The sequence below is a fragment of the Peromyscus eremicus genome, chromosome 8a (assembly GCF_949786415.1).
Source record: "Peromyscus eremicus chromosome 8a, PerEre_H2_v1, whole genome shotgun sequence".
NCBI lineage: Eukaryota > Metazoa > Chordata > Mammalia > Rodentia > Cricetidae > Peromyscus > Peromyscus eremicus.
In genome coordinates this window covers 11,538,318-11,548,859 of record NC_081423.1, presented here as the reverse complement: position 1 = coordinate 11,548,859, position 10,542 = coordinate 11,538,318, and the positions used below count along the sequence as shown (strand labels likewise).

The 10,542-nt window shown below is 44.0% G+C and overlaps 1 pseudogene; it reads left to right on the top strand.

Moving 5' to 3' along the window:
- The first annotated feature begins 477 nt into the window (after window positions 1–477).
- On the top strand, window positions 478–9,607 carry LOC131916684 (olfactory receptor 1361-like; annotated as a pseudogene).
- The last annotated feature ends 935 nt before the right edge of the window (window positions 9,608–10,542 follow it).

Here is a 10,542-nt window from a genome sequence, read left to right as displayed (position 1 = left end):
CAAAGAGAGTTCCAGGACAGACTTAGCTACTTAGAGAAACCCTGTCTCAAGAAAACAAAAACAAACCAACCAAACAACAACAAAACAAAACAAAACAAAACAAAAAACCCGTACTTCCATAAGATCTGGTTGTAGGCAACCCTATAGGGTATTTTCTTAGTGATTGACGGGGGAGGGCACATCCCATTATGGGTGCATGTGGGTGGTGCTGTCCCTAAGTTAATGGTCCTGGGATCTATAAGAAAGCAGGTTGGGTAAGCCATGAGAGCAAACCAGTAAGCAGCACTCCCCCATGGCCTGTGCCTCCAGGTTTTGTCTTTGAGTTGCTGTCCTGACTTCCTTTGGTGATGAACAACTATCTGGAAGTGTAAGCCAAATAAACCCTTTACTCCCAACTTGGTTTTGGTCACAGTGTTTCATCATAGCATTATGACTAAGACAAAGGCTGTAGTGACAGAAATCCTCAGCTCCCTCACTTCTCACCTCTATGGCTTTTCTCTGTAGCTGGGCTCAGACCATGAGAGGCACCAACCAGTCCAGTGTCTCCGAGTTCCTCCTCCTGGGACTCTCCAGGCAACCCCAGCAGCAACAGCAGATCCTCTTCCTGCTCTTCCTCATCATGTACCTGGCCACTGTCCTGGGAAACCTGCTCATCATCCTGGCCATCGGCACAGACTCCCACCTGCACACCCCCATGTACTTCTTCCTCAGCAACCTGTCCTTTGTGGATGTCTGCTTCTCCTCCACCACTGTCCCCAAGGTACTGGCCATTCACATACTCAGGAATCAGGCCATTTCCTTCTCTGGGTGTCTCACACAGCTGTACTTTCTCTGTGTGCTTGCTGTCATGGACAATTTCCTGCTGGCTGTGATGGCCCATGACCAGTATGTGGCCATATGCCATCCCTTACACTACACAACAAAGATGACCCATCAGCTCTGTGTCCTCATGGTGGTCGGGTCATGGGTGGTAGCCAGCATGACAGTTGCTTAGCTTAAATTGTTTAGGGGGCCCCTAGGCAGAGGGATCAAAATCTGGCCCTGGTGCATGAGCAGGCTTTTTAGAGCCCAGTGCCTATGGTGGGACATCTTGAGCTACCTTGGTCCAGGGAGGAGGGGCTGGGATCTGTCTCAAATGAATGCACCAGCCTCTGCTGACTCCAACCTTGCCTTGGAATAGGTGGGAATGGGGAGTGGATTGGGGAAGAAGGCTGGGGGGCGGGAGGAGAGAGGAGAGGGGGATCTGTGGTTGGTATGTAAAATAAATAGAAAATTTATTAATAATAAAAAAAACAAAATGTCATAATGGAACCTATTTCTTTGTATGCTAATTTAAAATACATTTAAAAATTTTAATTAAAAAATGACAAAAAAACAAAACAAACAAAAAAAAGGACCTAGGAAGCAAGCTGGTGTAGCCATTTTGATATAAAATATCGAACAAAATAGACTTCAAAACAAAATTAATCAAAAGAGATAGGGAAGGACCCTACATACTCATCAAAGGAAAAATCCACCAAGATGGCATTTTAATTCCTAACATCTATGCCCAAACACAAAGGCATCCAAGTTTATAAAGGAACATCACTAAGATGGCTGTTCTTGGATGTCAACTTGACTATATCTGGAATGAACTATAATACAGACCTAACAGATATTTATAGAATGTTTCACCCAAACACAAAAGAATATACCTTCTTCTCTGCACCTTCTGCAACTCTCCAAAACTGACAACATACTTGGACACAAAGCAGGTCTCAAAAGACTCAAGAAAATTGAAATAACTCCCTGAATCCTATGAGACCACCATGGGTTAAAGCTGGATATCCATAAAAACATAAAGCTTGCAAACTAATGGAAACTGAGCAGTTCTCTACTGAATGCAAAAATGGGACAAGACAGAAACTAAGAGGAAATTAAAGACTTTCTAAAATTGAATGAAAGTGAATTCACAACATTCTCAAACTTATGGGACACAATAAAAGTGGTTCTAAGAGGCAAGTTCATAGCACTAAGCACCTACATAAAAAAAACAAACCACAACAACAAAACTAGAGAAATCTTATATTTAGTAACTTAAAATCATGCCTGAAAGCTGTAGACCAGTGGTTCTGAACCTTCCTAATGTCGCAACCCTTTAATACAGTTCCTAATATTGTGATGACACCCCAGCCATAAAATTATTTTCTTTGCTTCTTCCATAGCTGTAATTTTGCTACTGTTGTGAGTTGTAACTTAAATATCTAATATGTGGGGTATCTGATATTCAGCCTGTGTAGGCCCTGTGCACGCTGCTTGTCTCTGTGAGTTCATATGAACTTTGCTTAGTTGATTCAGAGGGTCTTGTTCTGGTGTCCTCCATCCCCTCTGGCTCTTACACTCCTTCTGCCTCCTCTTCTCCAGGTTTCTTGAGCTCTGAGGGGAGGGATTTGATGGAGACATCCCAGTTAGATTTGTATGTTCCAAGGTCTCTCTTTGCATCATGTCTGGCAGTGGGTCTCTGTACTTGTTCCCATCTTCTGCGGGAGGAAGCTTCTCTGATGATGGCTGAATCCTTATTCACTGATCTGTGAGTACAGAAGAATATCATTAGGAGTCATTTTATCACTACTTTTTTTTTTTTAAGACCACTAATATTTGATTTTGCCCTAGGTCTCTGGGCTATCTAGTCTCTGGTTCTTGGCCATGCAAGCAATGTTGGGTATAGGTTCCATCTCATGGAGTGGGCCTTAAGTCAAATCAGACATTGGTTGGTTACTCCCACAGGCTTGGTGCCACCATTGCCTTTAGCGTATTTTGCAGGAAGGAAAGCATTGTAGAGCAAAGGTTTTGTGGCTGAGTTGGTGTTTATGTTTTTCTTTTGGTAGCCTGCAGAGTACCTTCCCTCATCAAAGAGGGGTGAAAATTCCATGTAGGCACCAGCTCAACCTCTCCATGTAGCATGAGTCTTAAAAGTTCTTATTAATAAAATCAAACCCCAGGCCAGTTATTGGGGTCAATGCTGGTAGATCAGAGAGACAGAACAAGCCACAGCTATCTCACATCGCCAATTCCTCAGCTGGTCTTGTTTCCTCAGACTGGAAGCTTCTGTGTCCTTATCCCAATGGCTCTCAGCTGAACTGTGCTCGAAACCTAAAAGCTTAACCAGCCAAATGCTTAACCAGCTAAATGCTTCTAGTTTCTGGTCCTCACGCCTTATAAACCTTTCTGCTTTCTACCACCACTCCCTGGGATTAAAAGCTGCTTTCTGGGATTAAAGGCGTGAGTCACCATGCCTGGCTGTTTCCAATGCAGCCTTGAACTCACAGAGATCCAGAGGGATTTCTGTCTCTGAAATGCTAGGATTAAAGGCATGTGCTAACATTTTCTAGCCTAAGTATCTTGTGGCTTTTCTGTTCTCTGACCCCAGATAAGTTTATTAAGGTACAAAATATTTTGGGGAACATAATACCACCACATCTCCATGTTCAGTGAGTTGTGTGGGTGTTGTCTTGAGCAACAGGACCTTACTGTCTGTTTGTGGAGGGCAACCTATTGACTTGGTAACAGCCCAGGCTGGTTGGAGATTTCCATGACCAATAACTCAATTGGATGTAACCTAGTCCCTGTCTGGGAGCTTCATCTGCAAGCAGTGTTGGGTATGGAGCCTCCCTCAGATAGAGCTCCTGCCTGTGAGCCTTCCTTGTCTCCTCACTAAGGCCTCCCTGTGCTGCTACAGAGGTCCTAAGTCCAGCTCAGTGGCTGAAGACGGCACACTTGCTTTTCAAATTCTCCCAAATCCTAACCACATCTGCCACTGCACAAACAAATGATCCAAATTCTTGTACATCTAAACTTTCTCTGCTCTACACTCCCAGAAGTCTCTTGTTGTGGAATATTCCTTTAAACTGTGTGAAGATGTGTCACTGTGATTGGTTTAGTAAAGATCTGAATGGCCAACAGCTAGGCAGGAAGAGGTCAGGTGGAACATCTGGGGATAGAGAGCTCTAGGAGGAAGAAAAGAGGAGTTGCCAGCCTGATGTGGAGGAAGCAGGATGGGTGGCAGTACAGAGTAAAGGAAACCCAGCCATGTAAGAGAACATGTTGTGCACAGATCGCGACCCCCAGAGAGACCACCAAAGACGAGCATGCCGGAATGCAAAAGCACAGTTTAATTCTGGATATCCAAAAGCAATACAAGCCTAGGCAGGGACTTTGTCCAACAGATCCAACACAGTGGAGGCTGGAGGAAGTGCCCACCTCTCTGCAAGCTCAGTTTTTAAAGGCAAAAACCACAAGGTTACATCATTTAGGAGTGCTAGTATGGGTACAATTCTGATTGGCTCGCTTCTAGGGGCTTTCTAGAAATCATGACTTAATCTTACTTTTAAGGGGGTGGTTGCCCGCCACCATTTCTCATTGGCTGCCCTCAGGTGGGGACATTTCTGTGGTCAGTTACCCTGGAAACCAGGGAGAGGACATTCCATAGTGTGGCAGTCATTACCTTGTGACTGCCTTGTGACTCTGTACTTTTACACTTTCTGGTTTCTGGAATCTGGACTGACTGGTTTCAGCAACTCATGGCCTATTCCAGTAACTCATGGCCTGTACCTAAAAGGAGAAATCTTAGGCCATAGTTTTAGGGTGAAAGCATTTTGGTCTTATTTCTAAGATGGCTCATTTTGGTCTCACAAACATAGATTAAAAGTTATAGGTTAATTTAAATTATAAGAGCTAATGGGACAAGCCTAAGCTAAGGTCAATCTTTTATAGTTAATATTAAGTCTCCGTGTCATTTTGTGAGATGGCAGCTTAAAGAAAAATCTGTCTACAGTCTCTTATTTCTAAGATTTTTTTACTTTTCACTCTTCAAAAATCTTTTATCTTTATGATTTCTCTGTGCCCTACTCTTAAAAAATACTCAAAAAACTATTTTGTAAACACTTAGCTCAGGATTTGAAAATTCCTTGAATGTTATTAAACAATCTATAAAATCTGTAACAAAAAGTTAGCTTAAAACTTGTAACCACAAAAACCCAAAACCAAATCAAAACAAAGCTGGGCTGTGGTGGTGCACGCTTTTAATCCCAGCACTCTGGACGCAGAGCCAGGCAGATCTCTGGCAGGCAGAATTCAAGGCCAGAGCAAGACCCAAACAGGCACCAAAACTACACAGAGAAACCCTGCCAAAAACAAAAACAAAAACAAAAAAACAAAACAAAAGAAAACATGTAACAAAAGAGTGAAGCTTAATTTGCTATATATAATTCAACTCTTATTTAAAAAATAGATTTACTCACTGTATATGTAACAAATTCAACTCTTATTTAGGAGAATAGCTGTTTTTAAATAGCAACCATGTGACTTGCCTCTATGTTGACTGATGACCTCATTAGGATAGAAGCAACCCTGTGACTGGCAGCCATCTTTAGTGAGATTTAAAAAGTACATGCAATGCAACTTCACCACCATCTTGAGTAAGATGGCTACATGGTATAAACCAACTAAGGCAGCAGTCATAAAATTTCTTAGTCCAATGAGCCCTCAGTTCATCATTATATGTCCTTTTTAGACTAAGGGGACAACAGCAGGTCTCCAAAATATTTTGGAATGCTATTAATTTTTAAAATTTTTTTTGTACATTGATGTTTTGCCTGCATGTATGTCTGTGTGAGTGTGTCAGATCCCCTGGAACTGGACTTACAGACAGTTATCAGCTGCCATGTGGGTGCTGGGAATTGAACCAGGGTCCTCTGGAAGAGCAGTCAGTGCTCTTAACTACTGAGCCATCTCTCCAGCCCTAGCATGAATCTTTGTGTGATGAATTCCTAAAGTTATAAAAGTCTACTTAGATTAACAAAAGCTAATTTAGATATATACATCTAATTACTTCTGTCTTTGGTAACTGTTCAACACCAAGTTTCAAATAAATTTTAGATAAGAAACAACATATGTTTGATAAAATATGTTTGATTAGGGTTTGTAAATTCCTAAGGTTATAAAAGTCTACTCAGTTAGCAGAAACTGACTTAGAGATGTATGAATAACCACTTATGACTTTGGTAACTGTGTTCAACAGCCTTCTTCTAGAAAATGAGGCAATAGCTGGGTGGTGGTGGCCCATGCCTATAATCCCAGCACTAGGGAGGCGGAGGCAGGTGGATCTCTGTAAGTTCAAGGTTACCCTGGCTACAGAGTGAGTTCCAAGACAGTCAAGGTTGTTATATAGAGAAACTCTGTTTCAAAAAAAGAAAGAAAGAAAGGAAAGAAGGAAGAAAGGAAATAAGGTAACAAAAGCTGACATATAAATCCAGGCCAGCCTTGGTGGCTACCATGTGATGTCTCAGAAAACAAAAACAGGCTTTGAGTGGTGGCTCATGTCTTTAAACACAGCATTCAGGAGATTTCTGAGTCCAGTCATGAATCTCTCTTTGGTAGGGGTGGTAGAGCTTAGGTGGGGCTGGTGGAGCCACATTCTTAAGAATCTATAGATTTGCAGACATGGATGATCCATTGTATGACGGGAAGACAGCCAAAGAGGGTCAGCTCTTGGTGCATGGAGTTTCTCAGTTATGGCTGGTCCGGTACTCTTCCATCTCCCGTCCCCCTCCCCCAACTTCCCTGTTTTTTTTTTTTTTTCACATCAAATTCTTTTTGGGTCAGCTTCCATTCTAATTCCATCTATTCCAGTCTCATCTCCCATCTTCCCATCTGGAAATGTGCAGTAAACGGCCAGGTAGGAAAGAAAGTAAGACATTCACCAAACTGAGCTGTAATACCTCCAGTATCTCTGATGTAGGACAGAGAGTCTGGACTAACTGCGAACCTACAGGCTTAGGGCGCTGAGATGATGAAGTACTCGGGGAATTTCCTCTGGGACTTGTCTCCAAGACTGCTTTATCCCAACTTCTGACCCAGGAGTAAGATGTTACCTTTCTCCCTCTTGTTGGTCCACAGAGACCAAGAGCTAGGCAGGACAATTACTGTCTGCCTGTCTTTAATGAGATGCTCAGGGAGTCTAGCCCAGTGGGAAGGATGCTGTAGTAAACACCCGCCTGAGTCCCCCAAATCTCCTTACTGCACAGAAGGCTAGGATGGTGATCACCCACTCTTCACTTGCTCAGAACCCCCCCTGGATTCTGACACTTTCCCACCTTTAGAATAAAGAACACCATTGCCCAGCAACTCCAAGCTGTGAACATGGGCCAGTTACAGCACTAACTTGTCAGGTATTTTTAATAGCAGAGCTGGTGCCAATTTCTATACTAGAAAATGAGGCTCACTCCTCTGTGTTGAAGGACCAATAGCAACATTTGAGAGTCCATGAGGCTAAATTAGAGTTGAACACAACAGTAACTAGGTATTTCTCATTATGTGTTTTGGAAGTTCATTACACTTATTGTGATGTGTGTGTGTGTGTGTGTGTGTGTGTGTGTGTGTGTGTGTGTGTGTGTGTATGCAGCATATGTGGAGTTCAGAGGATACCCCCCCCCCCTTTTTTGGGTTTTCGAGACAGGGTTTCTCTGTGTAGCTTTGCACCTTTCCTGGAACTTGCTTTGGAGACCAGGCTGGCCTCAAACTCAGAGATCCGCCTGGCTCTGCCTCCCGAGTGCTGGGATTAAAGGTGTGCGCCACCACCGCCTGGCTTCAGAGGATACCTTTAAGGGGAGTTCTTCTGCTCCTTCTACCATGAGGATCCGGAGTGCTTGGACACAGGACATCAGGCTAGGGATAAGTGTCTTCATTTCTCTCTGGCCCTTGCTATTTTCTTTTTCCTATGAGCTGCTAAGGACTGGAGAAGTTAACAGGGATGTACATGATTTCAGGGAAGGGCCATCTGTGCATGCATTAAGAGAAAACATATATTATTGTGTGTAAGTGTGGGCGGTGAATATGCCAAAGTGTACATGTGGAGGTCAAGGGATAACTGTGGAGTTGGTACTCTCCTTCCACCTTTAAGAGGGTTTTGGGGTCGAACTCAGGTTGTCATGATTGTTCAGTAAACACTTTAACACACTGAAATGTCATGCAGCCCATGCATGTGTGTTTTTATGTTATATTTAATCAAGCACAAGGGTGAATCCGGTGGACCAGAATAATCTAGGACTGGGAGTTGGAAGCTGACAGTGTGATTCAGTAGATCCTGAATCAGTATATCTAATTGAGGTTTTCTTTATATATATATAAAATGTCTGTGTGTATTTTTCTGAATGTATGTATAGCAAATGATGCAGCACCCATAGAGTCCAGAGGAGGTCTCTAGATCACCTGGGAAAGTGTTATACACTATTGCTGGCCACCCTATGGGTGCTGTGAATCTGGGTCCTCTGGAAGACCAACCAGGCATTTTAATAGTTAAAACATCTCTCCAGCTCTAACGCAGGGTTTTTGTTTGCTTATGTTTTTGTTTTGCTTTGTTTTATACATGACAGTGTCGGTAGTATGATTTCTTGCATTCAAACCTTTTAGCTCCAGCATTTCTGCCTCTCTTCTCTGTAGCTGGGCTCAGACCATGAGAGGCAGCAACCAGTCCAGTGTCTCCGAGTTCCTCCTCCTGGGACTCTCCAGGCAGCCCCAGCAGCAGCAGCAGCTCCTCTTCCTGCTCTTCCTCATCATGTACCTGGCCACTGTCCTGGGAAACCTGCTCATCATCCTGGCCATCGGCACAGACTCCCACCTGCACACCCCCATGTACTTCTTCCTCAGCAACCTGTCCTTTGTGGATGTCTGCTTCTCCTCCACCACTGTCCCCAAGGTGCTGGCCATTCACATACTCAGGAATCAGGCCATTTCCTTCTCTGGGTGTCTCACACAGCTGTACTTTCTCTGTGTGTTTGCTGACATGGACGATTTCCTGCTGGCTGTGATGGCCTATGACCGTTTTGTGGCCATATGCCACCCCTTACACTACACAAAAAGATGACCCATCAGCTCTGTGTCCTCATGGTGGTCGGGTCATGGGTGGTAGCCAGCTTGAATGCTCTGTTGCACACTCTGCTCGTGGCAAGACTCTCATTCTGTGCAGACAACGTCATCCCCCACTTCTTCTGTGAGGTGACCCCCCTCCTGAAACTCTCCTGCTCAGACACACACCTCAATGAGCTGATGATTCTTTTTGTTGCAGGGCTGTTATTGATTTCTCCGTTTGTTTGTATCCTCGTGTCTTATGTCCTTATTACTTGTGCTGTCCTGAGAGTCTCATCCCCAAGGGGAAGATGGAAAGCCTTCTCCACCTGCAGCTCCCACCTGGCTGTGGTCGGCCTCTTCTATGGCACCATCATATCCCTGTATTTCAACCCCTCCTCCTCCTCCTCTCACTCAGCTGGGAGTGACATGGCAGCTGCCATGATGTACACAGTGGTAACCCCCATGCTGAACCCTTTCATCTACAGCCTGAGGAACAAGGACATGAAAGGAGCTTTAAGGAAAGTGCTTACCATGAAATATTTATCTCTTCAGAAATGTTAAAGGCTGTGAATATCACAGAGGGAACTAATGTCCAAAAATCCTTTGTGTTTTTATCAATTATCTGAAACAGCACTTGTCTTTTACAAAAGTATGTACTATCCATCCTAGATACAAAACCCAGGTTACAATTCTTTAGGTAAAGGAATGATAAAAACTCTAACTAATGTCTTTATTCAGATTGTCATGTCAATGCCTTGGCAAGATCCGCCATGAACACACCTGTACTTTTCCTCTCACTTAAGAGAGCACAGCCGTGGGGAATGGGGAGGAGTCTCAATGGGACAGCCTTGGAAAGGGATTAATGATAAGCCAGAGCCTGTGTTGGGTGTAGCTGGAATTGGGAATTGATTTCTGTTTCAGATGGGATGTGCTTTCTGAGTTGGGATGATTCTGAATGGCTATATTCATGTCTCTCACCTAGGAGACTGGGCTCTGATTGGCCAAGCAGCAGCAGCCACGTGTGTCATCCATTTCAGGGCAATGGATGCAGTTGTTTTTGTTGGGAGTGGGTGATCCTTGTGCTTGTGTTAAGATGTGGTCACAACATGGTCTTTTGTGTCTTGTGCTATCAATGTATCAGAGGCCTTATTTGTTGCTGATGGTCTATGTAATTCTCTTTGTCCCTTAACAGAGCACTAGGATCTGGTTGGGAGTGTCAGGCCACCTCTGGAACAGCACAGCTGTTCATTCTCTCTCACAGCAGAGACCTTGCCTGAGCCCACATCAGGGGAAGATCTGACTAGGTGGGTTGAGAAGTTAGGGTTCATTTGGAGCACCAGGACCCCCCAATTCTACATCCCATGGGGCTTCCTGTGTTATTCTTTTACCCGGGCTTATGTAGCATACAACATGAGGCAGGAAATAGGTCAATCAATAAAAATGAACTGTGCCTTCTACACCCAGGGTCCAGACGTCTCAGTTGACCCCACCTCTTTTCTCCTCTGCTCCATTTGCCAGTGTTGCTCGTGTTTGCTCGGAGCCATTGTTTTGTTTTTTTGAGACCGAGTCTCTCTGTGTAGCCTGAGTGTCCTGGAACTTTCACTTAGTTAAAAATTTATATCTTGCCGGGCGGTGGTGGTGCACGCCTTTAATTCC